The sequence below is a fragment of the Pterocles gutturalis genome, unplaced genomic scaffold, assembly GCF_000699245.1.
Source record: "Pterocles gutturalis isolate BGI_N339 unplaced genomic scaffold, ASM69924v1 scaffold23059, whole genome shotgun sequence".
NCBI classification, from domain to species: Eukaryota; Metazoa; Chordata; class Aves; order Pterocliformes; family Pteroclidae; genus Pterocles; species Pterocles gutturalis.
In genome coordinates, this window is record NW_010133846.1 from 35,877 (window position 1) to 51,650 (window position 15,774).

At 37.3% G+C, this 15,774-nt stretch overlaps 1 protein-coding gene across 1 annotated transcript in view; it reads right to left on the reverse strand.

Annotated features, from left to right (window-relative positions):
* The window catches only part of NCK2 (NCK adaptor protein 2), a 52,052-nt gene that overhangs the window by 14,718 nt on the left and 21,560 nt on the right, over positions 1-15,774 (reverse strand). The gene's annotated exons all lie outside the window — the stretch shown is intronic.

Here is a 15,774-nt window from a genome sequence, read left to right on the forward strand (position 1 = left end):
GTGGGAGCAAAAGCATGCAAAGCAGGAGAAAACCTGTTTTATGTTATAGTGTCTCATAGAAAATAACACTGTTCACAATCTCCACCTGACCCACACTAAACTAGTTAATTTTCACTCTCACAAACAGGTTGCCCAAGTGATGTGCGTGGTTTTAGTTTTTAGGTGGATATATTGCTGAGATAAAAAAAAAAAAAACACCAAACACAAAACAAAAAACCCATCCTGGTTAGCATCATTTCCAGAGAAGGGATCCACTGCAAATCCTCCTCCTCTCTGCAGTGAAAGAAATCCTCTGGCCCCAAGGTTAGTCCTAGGGAGACTCAGAAACATGCCTCCTGCATTACCTCTTCCTTTCCTTGCTCTAAAGAATAGCTTGTTTTGTGAGCAGCAGGCCAAAGGAAGATCAGTTTCCTATGAATTTGCTTCCTGTCTCTTAAGTCCCCATTGTGCAAACCCCAGCTCTGCACCCTTTCTTTACCAGTTTGTCCCCATGATGACCTTCCTATTGTACTTAGAGGTCCTCCAGCTTGCACCTCCCATGCCCTCGCCCTGTGGCACTTCAGGCCTTCCCACCTCGTGCTCCTTAATTTCCCCCAGGACATGTTTTGAGCTCCCCCCAACCCCAAACCTCAAAGTGGTGGAATTTCCTTCTGGCCACTCCCCTTTGGCCCAACGCTGTGACAGTGCCAGTTCCTCTACCTTACCTATGTCTTCTGCCATGCTGGCCATGCTCCTGGCCCAAAGCTTGGCCACCTGTCAGACAGCACAGATGTCCCGACAGCCCAGCGTTCTGCTAAAACTGAAAGAAGGATCTCTCTCTCCTGCCTTCAGCGAAGGTACTGAAACAGGCTGCTTAGCTACAATCTTTATGAAAATCAGTGCTTAGGGTAGACAAGATTAATTATCTTTAAAAATATCCTACTTCAACAAGTTCATACATAATGGTTGTATAGAAAAGGATTTTTTTGTCAAGTTTTATATTCCGTTTGCTAATTATGGTTTACACTGCATACTACCTTAAATAGAACAAGCCCATTTACAAAACAGATACCTTTTCATAATTTTAGGAAGACTTATTTGATGAGTCTTTCCATGCTCCTGTGAGCTGGTGTCCTTGCCTAAAACATACGAAGCAATCATATTTTGTATTTTAACTGCTTTTTCTCATCCCCAGAGATGAAAGAACAGATTCACTGACATGGCTGTATAATGCATCTCCCCAGGCTTATCCATGCTCACATTCATTTCAGAGCGTTCTGTTTAATAATAACATGCACTAAACTGAAGATATTTGCAGTCAAATTGTCTAACATTCTCCTGCCAAGACTGCTCCCTAAGTTTATTACATCTTGTATGTACCTTAACTTTAAATAGACTAAATACAGTTGCATTTATTTTCCAATACAACTGAGATCCTGGAAACCACTTCCTCTTTAAGAGACTAGTTTTCTACTAAATGGCATCCTTCAAATATCCTGTGTCAGTTTTGGGGTAGCTAGTTCTAAGTCTAAATATACAGCTGGAAATATAATAGCAAATGCTGCTGAGTAGGGCTGTTACCTTCCCTCTCACTGTGGCAATCAGAAAATCAACTTTTTATATATTTTTTTCTATTGCTGTATTTACACGTCTTACTTATTTTTCATAACAAGTCAGAAGTGATTTTTGTGTCATGCATTCAACCTTTTATGTTTGAAATCAGTTTTCCATCAGTTATTATGTATTATTACAATGCTGTAAATCAGCAAAAAAAGTAACTCCAGTATGATAAGGGTCATCAAATAGATACCTGAATTAATAGTACATTAAATACTGACAGCTACTTTCTTTCATAGTCTATTTAAAAATGCAACAAGATATTTCTCAATTAAAAAATTAAATTATGCTGTATATCACATAGTCAAAACACAGGAACTAAAAACAGAGCTTAAAAGTGCACCTACACATACAGTCAGAAATAAAGGCAGGAAGAAAATAGTATATTTCCTTTTCATCTCTCTAAACTGAAGTTTGTAGATGCTTTTATTTTTAAAATCCTCCAGAAACAGAAGCCTGATGCTTTGCCCACCTCGAAAGGCAGGCAGGGCTAGTGAGAATCCCTGCCTTCCCGCCTCCTTGCTACCCCCCGGGCCCCCACATTGCCCAAACCAGCCTTGCTTTTCTCCAGACATCCTTGCTGTGACATCAGGTCAGTACCCAAAACTCAACCCGTTATGCACAGCTCTGTCAAAAGCTAACTGTCGCAATTTTAGCGAGATGAATGCAATGCCGTGCCAATTTTGATGGGTCAGCAGGAGCAGTGCGGTGCCTCTTGGCCCCCGCTGCGCTGCTGGGGTTGTGGTTTGTGGGGCTGAGCACCTCCCTCCTTGCATGAGATGACACCCTCACTCAACTTCCCAGTCTGTGCTCAAGGCAATGCCTTTCAGCAAAAAAGCAATGCCTTTCAGCAAGATGCTGAACTTCAGCACTTGAGTTGGCAGCTATTTGGTATCAAACGCACTAACATATATAAACAAAGGCACTGAAGAGAGAAAGAAAAAGGGAGAAAATCTGGGAGAGATGGTTCCTTCAGCTTCCGCCTTAAATCTTACCCACACTGCCACAACTCTCATGCAAGCTGTCAAAACATGCGTTTTAAACTTAACATGAATATCTGTAAATTTATTTATGGGGAAAAAAAATTAAAAAAGGATCTTTCATTGGCATTACAAATTACTGAAATTGCTTTACATTACTGGCCATTCTTCTCTGAATTAAAAAAAAAAAAAGCTGTTACTTGTAAAATTTTCCATACAAATTTTAATGCATCTCAATTTGTGTACTCTCCTACAGTAAAATGCTTTAAACAGTACTACTTGCTTTATGGTTAAAAAAATGATCACAGAAACCAGAGCAAAGAGCATAAATTCACTATGTTTTTTTATGAAAATATTTTAATTTTAATCAGATTTTTAAAATAATGTTTTTCTTCTTTAAGAATAAACCCATTATAATTCAAATTGAAACAAGGCACTCCAGAGCTGAAAAATTTAACATTACTATAATCTATTAAGACAACTTCCACTAAACAGCTGAAACATTCAAGCAAAACAAGTTTGGGGCTGATAAATTTAAGGAAGTCAAACAAATGAGCTAGAAGAGCTCCCAGTATAAATAGCAAGAGCTTGTTCAAATACTGAATAATAATAGTTATCTCTGAAAGAGTTCGAAATAATATTTTTTAAATAATTTCTGCTAGGTTTAGTGACTTATATAAAAAGTTAAGAAATCAATTTCAGCTAAGATGGAAATATGTTCCCCCAAATATAAAATCAAATTTTACAGAACAGCTCTCCTAGTTCTAAAAATCTTCAAAGACAAGGTAACCAGAAATTCTCTTTCAATTTACTAATCAAGTGTTTTGTGTTAGATACAGCAGAAACAAGCAAGTTTATCAAAGCCTATTTTTATTTAGGGGTAATGTTTTTTCAACATTTTAGACAATTTTTATTTAATATACTTAAAATAATGATTTTTCTTGTGCATTTTAATAGAATTGCAATTCCATCTGCCTTCACACATATGCAGTTAAAAAAATGATCCTTTTCTGTTTACCAAATAAGTTACTCATCTCCTAATACTAAGGTTCTAAATTATATTGCATCTTAATGCATACAGTTAGAAAGTATCAGAAACGTACAATGTTTTTTTTAAAACAACAAAAAAACTGTATTAAGAAGTAATTAACTTTTCATGAAAATTCTTAAGAAAAAACATAAAACAATGCAAATTATGTAATCATTCACCCAATACAGAGTTAAACACATGACTCTTTACAGCTGGAATGTCCAGATCAGACAGTAATTTAGCTTTATGCTATTTATTATTTTTATTGTTATAATTTTAAATTAACTTGTCTTTGCTTCTTTATTAAGAAGGAATTCATCAGACTGAAGTTTCTTCTGTTATATAGAAAGAAAAACCAGACATTTCTGCAAATTTTCAGTCTGCAACCTCCCATCCCTTCTTCTCCCCCTCCACCTACACAGCCAGTTTCCAAGTGAACGTTCAAAGGCCAAGATCCATATGGGAGAGTCAGTATTTTAGAAGCAACAACTCCATCAACAGCACTCTTCAAAGGACACTGCTATAAATTCCAGAAACCGCCAACTGCATTTGTGATACAGAAATGAAGCCTTACAGATCTATTAATGACTTTTTGTATCTTCTTTAAGAAACTCAATATTAAAAAAAAGCCACACGAGAACAAATCAGAAAATGGAAACTCTTGTTTAAATGTCAAAGTGAAATTCTGACATTTCAACAATCATGCTGCTTTATCACTATGTTTTTAAAATACAGGAAAAAGTAGTGTCAAAGTTTCCCATACTTCAAACGCTATTTGGTATGAAGGCTTCCACAAAGCAATCAACTCAGTAACCGTATTAAAAACAACTGCTGCATTAATTCTTGTAATTTAGACTGTGTTAAGCATGCTTACCTGTTATCAAGAAAAGTACGTTCAAATTCCAGTACCAGATAACGAGTTTCCTGTACCCAGAGCATTTTAGAGCAAGAGGTTAAAATGCAAGATGTACTACAGGGACATAACTGGACAGAGTTTTCCAAAGTTTTTCAAACACACAACCCAAAGGCTTCCATCAACCACCTCGTGTATGTTCTTACCCCAACGGAAAAGTGAAGTAGATGAAGCCTTACCACAAAAATTTCAAATGGCCTTGGGATTTAAAATCCTCTGTGGAATAGGAAAATGTTTGTCTCCATTTCAAATAGAAGACATGAAAAATAATGGGGTTTCTCAAGATCTATGGTTCCAATTTCTGTCTACAAATTTAAATCGAAGACAGCTTACTTTAACTACACAGTCTTTGATATCAACTAGAGATAATTTAAAGATCTTTCCACCTACTTTGTAATCTTATAATGACACTCTCTTGATTTTGTAGGATGCCTCGATAAGAAAAAATAACCAGGACTACCTTAAACCTAAGGCAGCCCTATCATTCTAAGAACAGATCTATAAGGTATGGGGATAAGGCACTGTAGCCCTGTAGGACTTCCCAGTGCTTTCTGTTCCCTTAATGTAGCAATGGAAAGCTACGCAGTTTTGCTTCTCTTTCACAAACACTAACAATATTGACAAAGAAATCCCTAATATGCATGAGGTGCTGCAAACTGTCAACCCCAATACAGGCTCCTGTCTCTCAGTAAGCATACAACAGCTTATTTTCCCCCTCCTCCTCCAGCATTTGATGGAAAGATGATTTATATTTAGCTATCTCACATTTATATGAGGTAAAAGAGGTGCACGGGACAGCTCTGGATACAAACCCACCTTGCTAGTATGAAACCACTTTTTTTTTTTTTTTTAAATAAATAACACAGCAAAGTACAAAGTAGACTGCCCTGAATGTAAGATGATGGCCCTCCGATTTAAAGACTCTTCCAGATAACTGAGAGGGAATAATTCTATTTTGGATACGGGTGATTATAGTACTAATCTGGTCTTTTCACTTCTTGTTTGCACCAGTTTGCTCTCAATTCTGTACATGAAAATGAAAGGCTTAATAGGTGTTACAAACACAGATTGAAGTTCAGAGCATCAAGCCCAAACCTGAACAGATAAATTACAAAGCAGTAATTATACAGCCCCTTCACTAAAATAAATGCATTAGAAGACAATGATGCAAATACAGACTAAAGGACAATCTCTTGGCATCAAAAAGCTCAAGACAGTCCCTCTTGAATGTAATGTGGTCAGCTACTTTTTGAGGTTATAGCATTTTATTCCAGTTGGCCCACACCGTCACCAAGCATGATGTAAAGCCTTAGTAATTCTACTGTAAGGTCAGAATGACAATACTATACTAAACTTATGTTTTCAAACATTAAATACCATGTTCCAAGAAAATCCAAGGTGTTTACTACTTTTTTCTTTGGAAACCTCAGAACTCCTTAGAAGCCTGTAACAGATACTGCAATTTTATTCAAAGCTCATTTTAGGAAAGGAAAGCAAAGTAAATGGCACCTTTTCTTTACGAACTTCCTGTCTGAATTGCAGTGCCCATCGCTTCATCAATCAAGGGCTCTCTTGTTATTTGCAACTACATACGAAAAACCAGACCTCCCCATCACCGAAGGGAACGTAACAGAGGAAAACGGCTCGCTTAACAAAACAGGTTGTCTCCTCGGAGGTTTGGCCCTCACAGCCAAAACACAAACCCCCACATAAACTAAAACAATTTCTTCTGTAGATTAAAACTCAATAATGAATTAGCAAGTAACACAGTAATAAATTTAGCTCCTGTTCTGGAGAACAGCTTCTGGAATGAACAATTAAGAAATATCTTAGAGGTTTGTAAATTGATAGAGCCCGTATATGAGAACAATGGTATTTTCACTACATCGAAACACATTTTCCCTTCTTTTTTCTTTCACTTTCCATTTCCTTTAATTTACGAGGTCCCAAATACTGCTACATAGGAGTGACAGCAACGATTGTGTATAGTTTAGATGGTCTATAGCCAACGTCTTAAATCAATTTTCTGGTGCACAATACACCTACAAATAGTCACCAAGCAGAAACAGTACCCTTGAATGTCTACCTAGCCAACTTCACACTGAGAGTGATGCCTGTCCAAATCTGTTTGCTGAGACCACAAAAACTAGTTATCAGTAAACAATCATGTTTACTGTTGAAATGACTTTCAAAGAAAGCCATTTCTGACACTGGAAGTCTCCTCCTCAGAAACAACAGGGGAGGGAATTTTCTCTCTTACAACAGGTTTATGCTGGGTGTCTGCATACATTGCATTCATCTTGATTCCTGCTTTATGGACGCACTCCACAAAACAAAACGTTTTGAAGAATCAGAAAAAGGAAGGAAATCTTCTCTTGTACATTCTAAGACAAAGCCTTTTTGTGTGTGTGAATGGTAATTTAGAAATTTTGTTTGCTTGGTATGGAAACATGTCATAGAATGGCCACCTATTCTTCAGGTCTTCAAAAAACCTGAGCAACAAAAAGCAATGGAACCCAAGTGGGACCACGCAGAGAAAAAGAAACAATACTCTTAGAGAGCCTGAAAGATTAAATGTTAGACAGCCCAGGGCCTCAAAAAGAGAGATCCAGTAATATTGGAAGAGTTATTTAGGGATGCATATTGGAAGAAATACCCACATCTAAATGAGAAGAATTCCTCAATGATGGTAAGACTGTAGAAAGTGTGCTGCACTGTCAGTTCAATATTGTTTGTCCTTTGAGTCACTGGAACTCTTTGGAAAATGGTGTCCCCAAGAGTACATACACAGGATACTGATTTTTGCCAGCAATCTTCATTTGGCCTTTAGAAAAGTGACCCAGCTATACACACCAAGCCAAAATCAGCTACTGTTGACTGTTTCTTCTCTGCTACCACCTTCATGTGCTAGGACATGAAGCTAAAAGAGGACAGCAGACAGAGTGCACAGAGACCACATTTTCTGAAGAACTGTGGTCACTGCATCTCCCTGTAAGCACATGGTTATGGGAAGGGTCCAAACCAAGCAGAGGGGTGCAATGCAGTGACCCACACTGCGGCCCCAGTTCTGCTGCCTTGGCAGATTTGAGTCCTCCCAGGAACCTCCAGGAAAGGAGGACAGAAGGGAACACAATACAAGAAATCCAGTACGAGACTCTACTTGGAAAAAAACCTTACTCTATTTTCACTGCCTCAGAAGAAAAGACATAATTAGCAGATTGCTTATAGGATTTTATTCTATGGAAAAAAATGAAACATCAAAAGAGTTGAGGGTTCAGACACAAACTTTTAATGCTAAGAAAGCAAAAGGCTCTGCCTCCACAGCTGAAACAGGGTGTAGCAAGAGCTACCGGCAATGGGTTGACTCTGTTTAACAGGGAATGATGAAACTACCTTGGGAGCTCATTTTTGTGCTTGCTCTAAGGGCAAACACAATTAACTGGCTCAGAGAAGGGCAAAATGAAGGGTCCTCCAAGGTGTGACATTAGAGGGAAGTAATACCACTAAAGAGACCAGTACACACAGCCACATTAAGTTAAGGCAATCTTTTTATCTTTTCAAAACATAATTGTGACTAAAATAAAGGCTCATTCTGCAATCTGTAAATTTCAAATTGTACTTCCAAGCACACACACACACACTGAATGAGGACAGGGGAGAGAAGCACCCATTATACAAAACTTCTAACACAATACAAATAACAAATTTATTCACTCAATGTGGACTAAAACCAGCAAGATTTCTTTATGCCTTCAGCCTTGCAACATTTTACTGCAACCATCACATTAGAAAAGTCTGCTGAAAGGCAGGACATCATGGTTTCCAGTTTTCCATTATACATTTATTTCAGACTCTTGAAGCAGCATATCCTTTAAATAATCCACTCCAATAAATAATTCACGTAAGACAAACTTTAAGCAGAATATAATACACGCAATTGTAAACTGAAAAAGGAGCAAACTCTTGCTCCCATCACCAGCTAGCACTGGAGCTCCGGGGCACTGCAATAAGCTGCAGGTTCTGCTTTCACTGCTGCTTTTGGCTTTTCACCTCAGATCAGATAAAGGGCCTGACAAATATATCTGGCAGAGGAAGTCTTCTATCAAGCAGCAAAAGAAGCATTACTCTGTACCTTGAGTTCTCCAGAATATTTACCAATTTTCTTTGCTTTCACGTCTTTTTGCTGCAGGTAACAAAAAAGCATGGAGTCTGTGTTTTATTTTGGTTTTGTTTTTTTTTTTGCATTAGTCTGCTCTGCAATTTCAGATTTTTTTGCTTCTTTAGCACATATTCCTTTAGAAATTATAATATGATTTTTTTAGAAAGTCTGATTTTCATTCAGCAAAGCAGAGACTTCACTTCCTTTAATGCTACTTTCACTGGACATCGTTGATATGCATGAAATTATTTAAATTTTTAAAGGCATACAATAGGTCTATAACCATAAATTTGTGAGTTTGTTTTGCATTCTGGGTAACTATTTTAACATGCAAAATAGTAACACATTCAAAATGAATATATTCTTCTTCCATTAAGTATATATCAAACTGATAGTGAGATAGCAGACCCTACTATGTCAGAAATATCTTCTTGTACCATCTTTCATATGCAGAGCTACTGCTATTGAATACACCTCCAGATCTTCAAAGATCAATGGAATGAAAATAGCCACTTAAGCTAAGTCTAGGTTTTGATGATGATCATGAGGGCTGATACATTTCCAGAAAGTAGCAAAGAATTCGAATTCCTTATTATACAAATCAGCTGCTATCCCTCCAGTGGTATCTGCACTGCCAGCTCTTAACTCCACACGCTCTAGATGGGAATGGAAGAAATCTCTTCCCTGTGTTCTGAAATCATTGTGAGCATCTCCCATTTCTCCTTTCTCAGGATCTAATGACAGTAATTCATGCAGACAGACTGATCTGTTATTACTGTGAAGATGCAAGAAATGCAATTGTTCCAGCTTTTTTTTTTGTTTTCCCTAAACCACCAAAGACACCACACCTAAACACAGTTCCCATCAGCTTCACTCATTACCACAAAACCACATTCCTCAATTTCATCACTGGTGAAGAGTCTCCACTGGTGACACCCTGCCCCACAAACAAACATGATTACTTTGAGCAATGCAACTAAAATGCAGGATGAAGTGTAGCAGACAAAGTGCTTTTGCTGAACAAATTCAACCATGGAACAAGCTATTTCAACACACCAATTCTAGGAGACTGAGCAAGAACTTGTGCTGCATATGAAAAGTTCAACTACTTCCTCTCTGTAAATTCCTGTATATTGACTACTTAAAAGTGCCAATACTTACTCTCATCCAGTCCTCCAAGAGACATGACAGACATGCCACTACTGTCATACCCACATTTTCTGACAAGCTAGAAACCTTCAAAACAACAAAAAGTGACACAGGAAAAATACTTTTACTTGTGTTGAATTCCTACAAGGGGTCTTTACTCCTAATTTCAACTACAGATGTTTGGCTAAATAAAAGACTTCTTATCATTCCTTCTTTGAAATCTTTATATACAATAAATAATTTGACAAGCAGCTACATACTATAGAAAGTTCTGAAGGTTGATTTGTATTTATTTTTTCAAACCAAATTTATTAAATGCCTGCTCGAGTGGAAAGACTAGCATTTCTTACAGGTCTGTGACAAGGAAGTCCAACAACAGTCGGAACGTGGAGTATTGAAGAGATTAAAATAATTGCTGGTTCTCTTACAAAGCAGCTCTGTTTTTATTAACATGAGCTCTACAAGGCTTAAGCGGCGGTGCTATGCAATGGTGTACTTTTTAATACAGTGATACCATATTTATTCTTATTTCCACCATTCTTTCATTCTGTAGTAAATTTTACACCCATATGGTGTCCAGACAACACTAAAATTTTCAAACTAATACTTGGCCATATTACCAACTTAAGGTGTTTTCTGTGATCCTGCAGCTTAATATGGCTAAGGCAGTTCGCTGACAAACACAAATTCATCAAGCAAAGAGTACAGAAGACTCAATTTATAGCTAGAAATGTGTCAGAAATGCTGTGTATGCTCCTCATGATTATACTTTTAGAAACAAATGCTGAAGAACTGGGAAGAGATCAGTTAAAAACCACAATTAGAGTCCAATAAGTAACTATCACCCGTGAAAGACTTGAGTAGTAATCAAATTTCACTACTCAAGACAAGATTTAGAAGCAGTGTGATGAATGTCAAAATAGCACTTTGTACAACTGAATCTATTAGACATACTGTGTCAGAACTACCAAATTGGGCCACTAGGATATTTAAAAAGAAAAAGAACCTCAAAAGCAAAAAAAAAAAATAAAAATAAAGACTACTAACCCATACACCAGAAGTTAAAGGTTGATGACTTATTTGGAGAATGAGATTTCATGACCACGTTATGCAGAACTACAATGGTAATAGTTTAAATTTGAGTTGAAATATTTGTATCTAAAAAGGAAGTACACCAAACCCCTTAACCAAGAGTTTTTTCCATTGTTAAAGACAACACTGCATTAAAAAATGACCTATTCTGCATTTCTGCTTGTTACTAAGCAGTGACTCTAAAGGAAAAAAAAGAGCTAACTTCCCTGTCAATTTCCAGAAAGGCACAGTGAAGCTGTTATTAAGTAGCTCTCAAATGGGAAAATGTGAAGTTGTAAATGTGAAAAAAACAATTTAATGTAACTAAATAAAAATAACCAGGGGAGAAGTGTAAAACTGTTAATTCCTGGAAGCAACAGTCTATATATCACTCAGGAACTGCTGCACAGAGCTATAAATTGACTCAGGTAGACACCGTGGAGGCTGACGAACATAGGAAATAGCTCCTGGTCACTCACAACGCTTCTGAAATAATATACTAGGAACAGTGATGTAAGAACCGGTTTCTGTGCTTTACATTTCACTTGGCCATTCTTCACTTCTGTGCAAATATCTGGAACACTGAGTGGCTTAAAACTAAGAAGTGACTGAAATGTTTCGCTATCTTACAGCTTAATAAAGAAGTCATTTGAAGATTCTCTCGTGCAACTTAAAAGATCTCTGTGAAATGTTATCAAGATTACTGTTATTTACCATCATTGCCAATAACCATCTCTAGTGTTTCTATTGTTCCTACACATTTTGCAAACATATCTCCTGTATTCTCGGTGTCCAATCTCTCTTTCGATACCTTTTAATAAACCTTCTTTCTTTTGCTGGGCATTTGTCCAAAAACCCACACCAAGAACCAAATGGAAATGTCCTCAAGGTTTCTTATGTGGTTGTTCACTAAAGGGAGCACGACTGGACACCTCTAAGAAATCCCTATTATTCAGTTCCAGTTGGGAAACAAATGAAGTAATGTTCAGAAAATCATGGATTCCCATGAAAATGGCACCCTGCTGCTGGATCGCACGCATCAGTCACCCGTGGCACGCTGCTGCCTGGGGAGCTCTGCGGTTGCCAGGAAAATGACTTGCAAAGGGATGGAAAAAATGCAGAAGTTTTATTTTGCTTACACAAACAACTGGTTACTTAATTATTTTTGCTTCCTTCAGATAAGGTTTCTGTTTGGCACGACAGAGATGACCCAGCAAGCGTACAGATCATCTTTGCTGTAGAAGGGGAAACCCGTGGAGCTGCGCTCAGAGGCAGCTCTGGGGGTGGTGCTGGCAAACACCCGCTCCATCCAAATGGGTATGGGAATTCCTTCCCACCCCCAGCACATGGGAAGAATTATACTACAGAAAATTACAGTTTAGAAGTTGCATGCTGGAGGTCTCTTGCTCATAAGACTTAATCAAAATGTATAAAAAATACCCTCACCACAAAAGAAATACTGTACAAGGAAACTATTTTAAACTTCATTATAATGAATGAAGATGAAATTTTAATCATAGGCCTGGAAGCTGGCTTTTGCCTTAAGAATAGTAATAATTACCAGATTTAATTCAATATGAGCAAACAGAAGACAGTAATTTGAAATGGCTAAATTGCCATTAACTTTTTACTCACAGTATCACTCAGTTGAGACAAAAAAAGGAATGAGAAGATGAATCATTTAGAATACTTAATAGGTGGCCTATATGCTACATTTGCATAATTAAAACCGGGCCATTGTAGCTAGGTATCCATTAGAGTTCATGCAAGAAAGAGATTTAAGAACAGAGAAGTAACATATATCAAACAAAAATTATAAAAACGACAGCCATCAACAGGAAAAAGATAAGTCTCAAAATGTCTCCAAGGACTAAAAGAAGATACAGTATAATGGGGTAAGCTCTTAGAAGGGGAAAGACAAAAGTGAATGGTCCAGAAAAGGTCTTGTAAAAATATGTAGGACGATCCAAAAGTATCCCTTCAGAAATTACTGGAGGTCATTTGAGATTTGAGGTGAGCTGTTTTTCAGTCCACAAGTAACTGATTTAATTAATATACACCAAACAAGTGTTAATCAGCATTTTAATATGCACACAACATTTAAAAGAGCTGGTTCTGAACAAGCTTTATTTGCTAATGTTCTTTCCTAAAAATGCTGAAATACAATGGAAATTCCAGAAGCCTTAAGACACTGCTAAAAACAGGCTGATGTTTTAAACTGTTAAGCTGCATGTTCTAGGTACCTACCTCCCCACTAACCTTCCACCAACCCCAAGCCAAGCAATGGTAAAGCTGATGAGATTCTATTAATAAAGTATTCAAAGGCTGAGATTCAATTAATGACAATCAACAGAGTTCCAAGAAAATTTGTTTTCAGCATCTAACAGGCATGACTTCATTCTCTGATGAGAATAAAAGTTTTCCTCATAAAGACAACTTCATAAAGATAGTAAACTTTAGTGGTGCATTTGGCTTTTTGGGTACCAAACCCTGCTATATTAACTGGTGCCATAAACTTTCCCTAGAACACAGACAGCATGGATTAAGAACTGTTTAGATGATGCATCTTCAACAGCCAACTATGGCAACTTAATTAAATAGTAATAGCTCTTATGCAGTCTGCCACAATTTGAACTATGGCTGGCACTTTCCATATTTATTGAATATCTAGAAGGAAATATAAAGCAACCACTGGTAATTACTGTGGATAACCGTAAGAGTGGCAGATAGCTATGGGCAATCACGCAGACGACACACTACATCATTTGTGTGATAACAATGCTTTCAGATGAAATGTGTTTCAACACAAGGAAATCTAATTGATTAAGGACATGGTAGTGCAAAGTACAGCTCCATGGGAACAAGCGCTTGCTGGAGTGCAACAGGCATGAAAGGTGGGTCCAGTTATGTCACAGTGTCCCTCTCTTTAAAGCCTGCCAGCCTTGTCACTGGAAGCACCTAAGAGCCTGCTGTTTCCCTCCTAAGATTTCACAAGACTTATGATTGATATTTGACTGATTGATTATTAAGGGACTTTTTTTTTTTTTTTCATTCAGTACCTGATATTTTGGTAATAGCTTCAAGTTCAAAGTTGGAAACAGATCTGGTTTAAGGACTGATACTCATGACCACAATTCCCATCTGTGCTGGGTAAGCCAATATTTTCAAGTGAATTTTCTTGTGATCTTAGGAGAGGCATGCTTGATGAGACATTAGGCATATTTCTTTAAAGAGAACTTAAGAACTTGTTTCACTGGGCACAGCAGAACTTTCAAAAGCTGTTTCACTAGATCAACCATCAGACTTGCAATTTGCAAGCCTCTTGGTTTTTTTTTTTTTTTTTTTTTTTTAAAAAAGTCATGCATTCCTGATGACTGCTCAGAACAAAGGATCCTCTAAGGAAGGACACATGCTCTCCTTGTTCTGGATGGGAAATTACTATACAGCAAGACAAGCAAGGCTTAAATACTATGGTTTAGTTGAGGACTCTGATTCAGGAAAGGTAAAAAAAATTGTACAGATACATGGTGCATAGCACAGACAGAAGTTTCACTATCTTAAGCAGTTCACAGCCCTTAAACTATAGAAAAAGAATGCTCTTAAGCACCTACTTTTTTAGGGGTGTGTTATGAATATCCTGAGCCAATTTGTGGGTTAGGTAGCTTCTTATTGTCACAGGATGTACAAGCATAAAAGAGCATGAGAGCCGCTTTGCACTCTGTATGCTTAGCAGGTACATGCGGTCACTGCAAAAGAAAAAACCTACACTGCACCACATGGTATATTTTCTGCCTCAGCTGAACAAACAATGCAAAGATAAAACTATTAGAAAAGGTACAGGGGAATCAGTAGGTTGCAATAAAGGTCCTTCAGAACTTAAAAAGCCACGTAAGTGCATGCAAAGGGCTGAGGTTTAGAAGACGCAACACTAGTGAAGGCTTAGCCATGAAACCACCAAGCTTTATTCTCACACCACTTCATCAGTCACTGCTGTAGTGAGGTGAAGCACTCTGCAGCGTGGAGCTTTGTTAAGATCAAGGAGGTAAACATGCATATATTCTAGGACACATCTCTGTTCCTTCACTTAAATGCATTTCTGTTGGATATAAATAAAAATGTGTTTATTTACACCAAGTAAATACTGTCTACATTTTACACCAACAGTTCATGTATTATTACAACAGAAACCCAACCTTTTCATAAAGTATCTTTTAGACAAAATATATGTATTTTAAACAAGATAAATCCATATAGAAGTACCTTAGGTCACAACTGGGATTTTGATATTAGCTAGTTAATTGACGTTGGAGCTTATTCTTTATAGAAATCTTTGAAAAGGTATAATCGCATTTGCTGTCACTGTAATTTTTTTTTTCAAGAGAATCTGTAGAAAGGCCTATAGTTTTAAATATTATTGTGGTACATCTTGTGATAACCTTGTTTGCCTGCCATCCATCCTGTAGTCTTCAACTTCCAAGTACTCTATGGCAGCTCAGCAATGCAGGACACAGTAATGAAGAAGTGACCAAGTAACTTAAACTGTTAGACGCAACACTAGCACAGGACACCTGCAATAAATCTACACAAGCTATTGCCATGTTATTTTTTAGTGAATCTTTTTGCTTTCTAGCAAGTCCAATCCCAAATTCTAATTATTTTGTTGAAGAGTCGGTATGTTCTACAGCAAACTGCAACAGAATAAATTTTCCCTAAGTAAGACTTCACAAAACACAGGCAAAAAATAACCTCAAAACAATTCCAGGTGCATATCTGTTTCTATTTTATTCCTTACATCCCAAGATACCACTAGTAGGGTTTTTTGGCCTCTATATGTAAAATGATCACTTATCGCTATGTTTAACCTTTTCTAGCCATA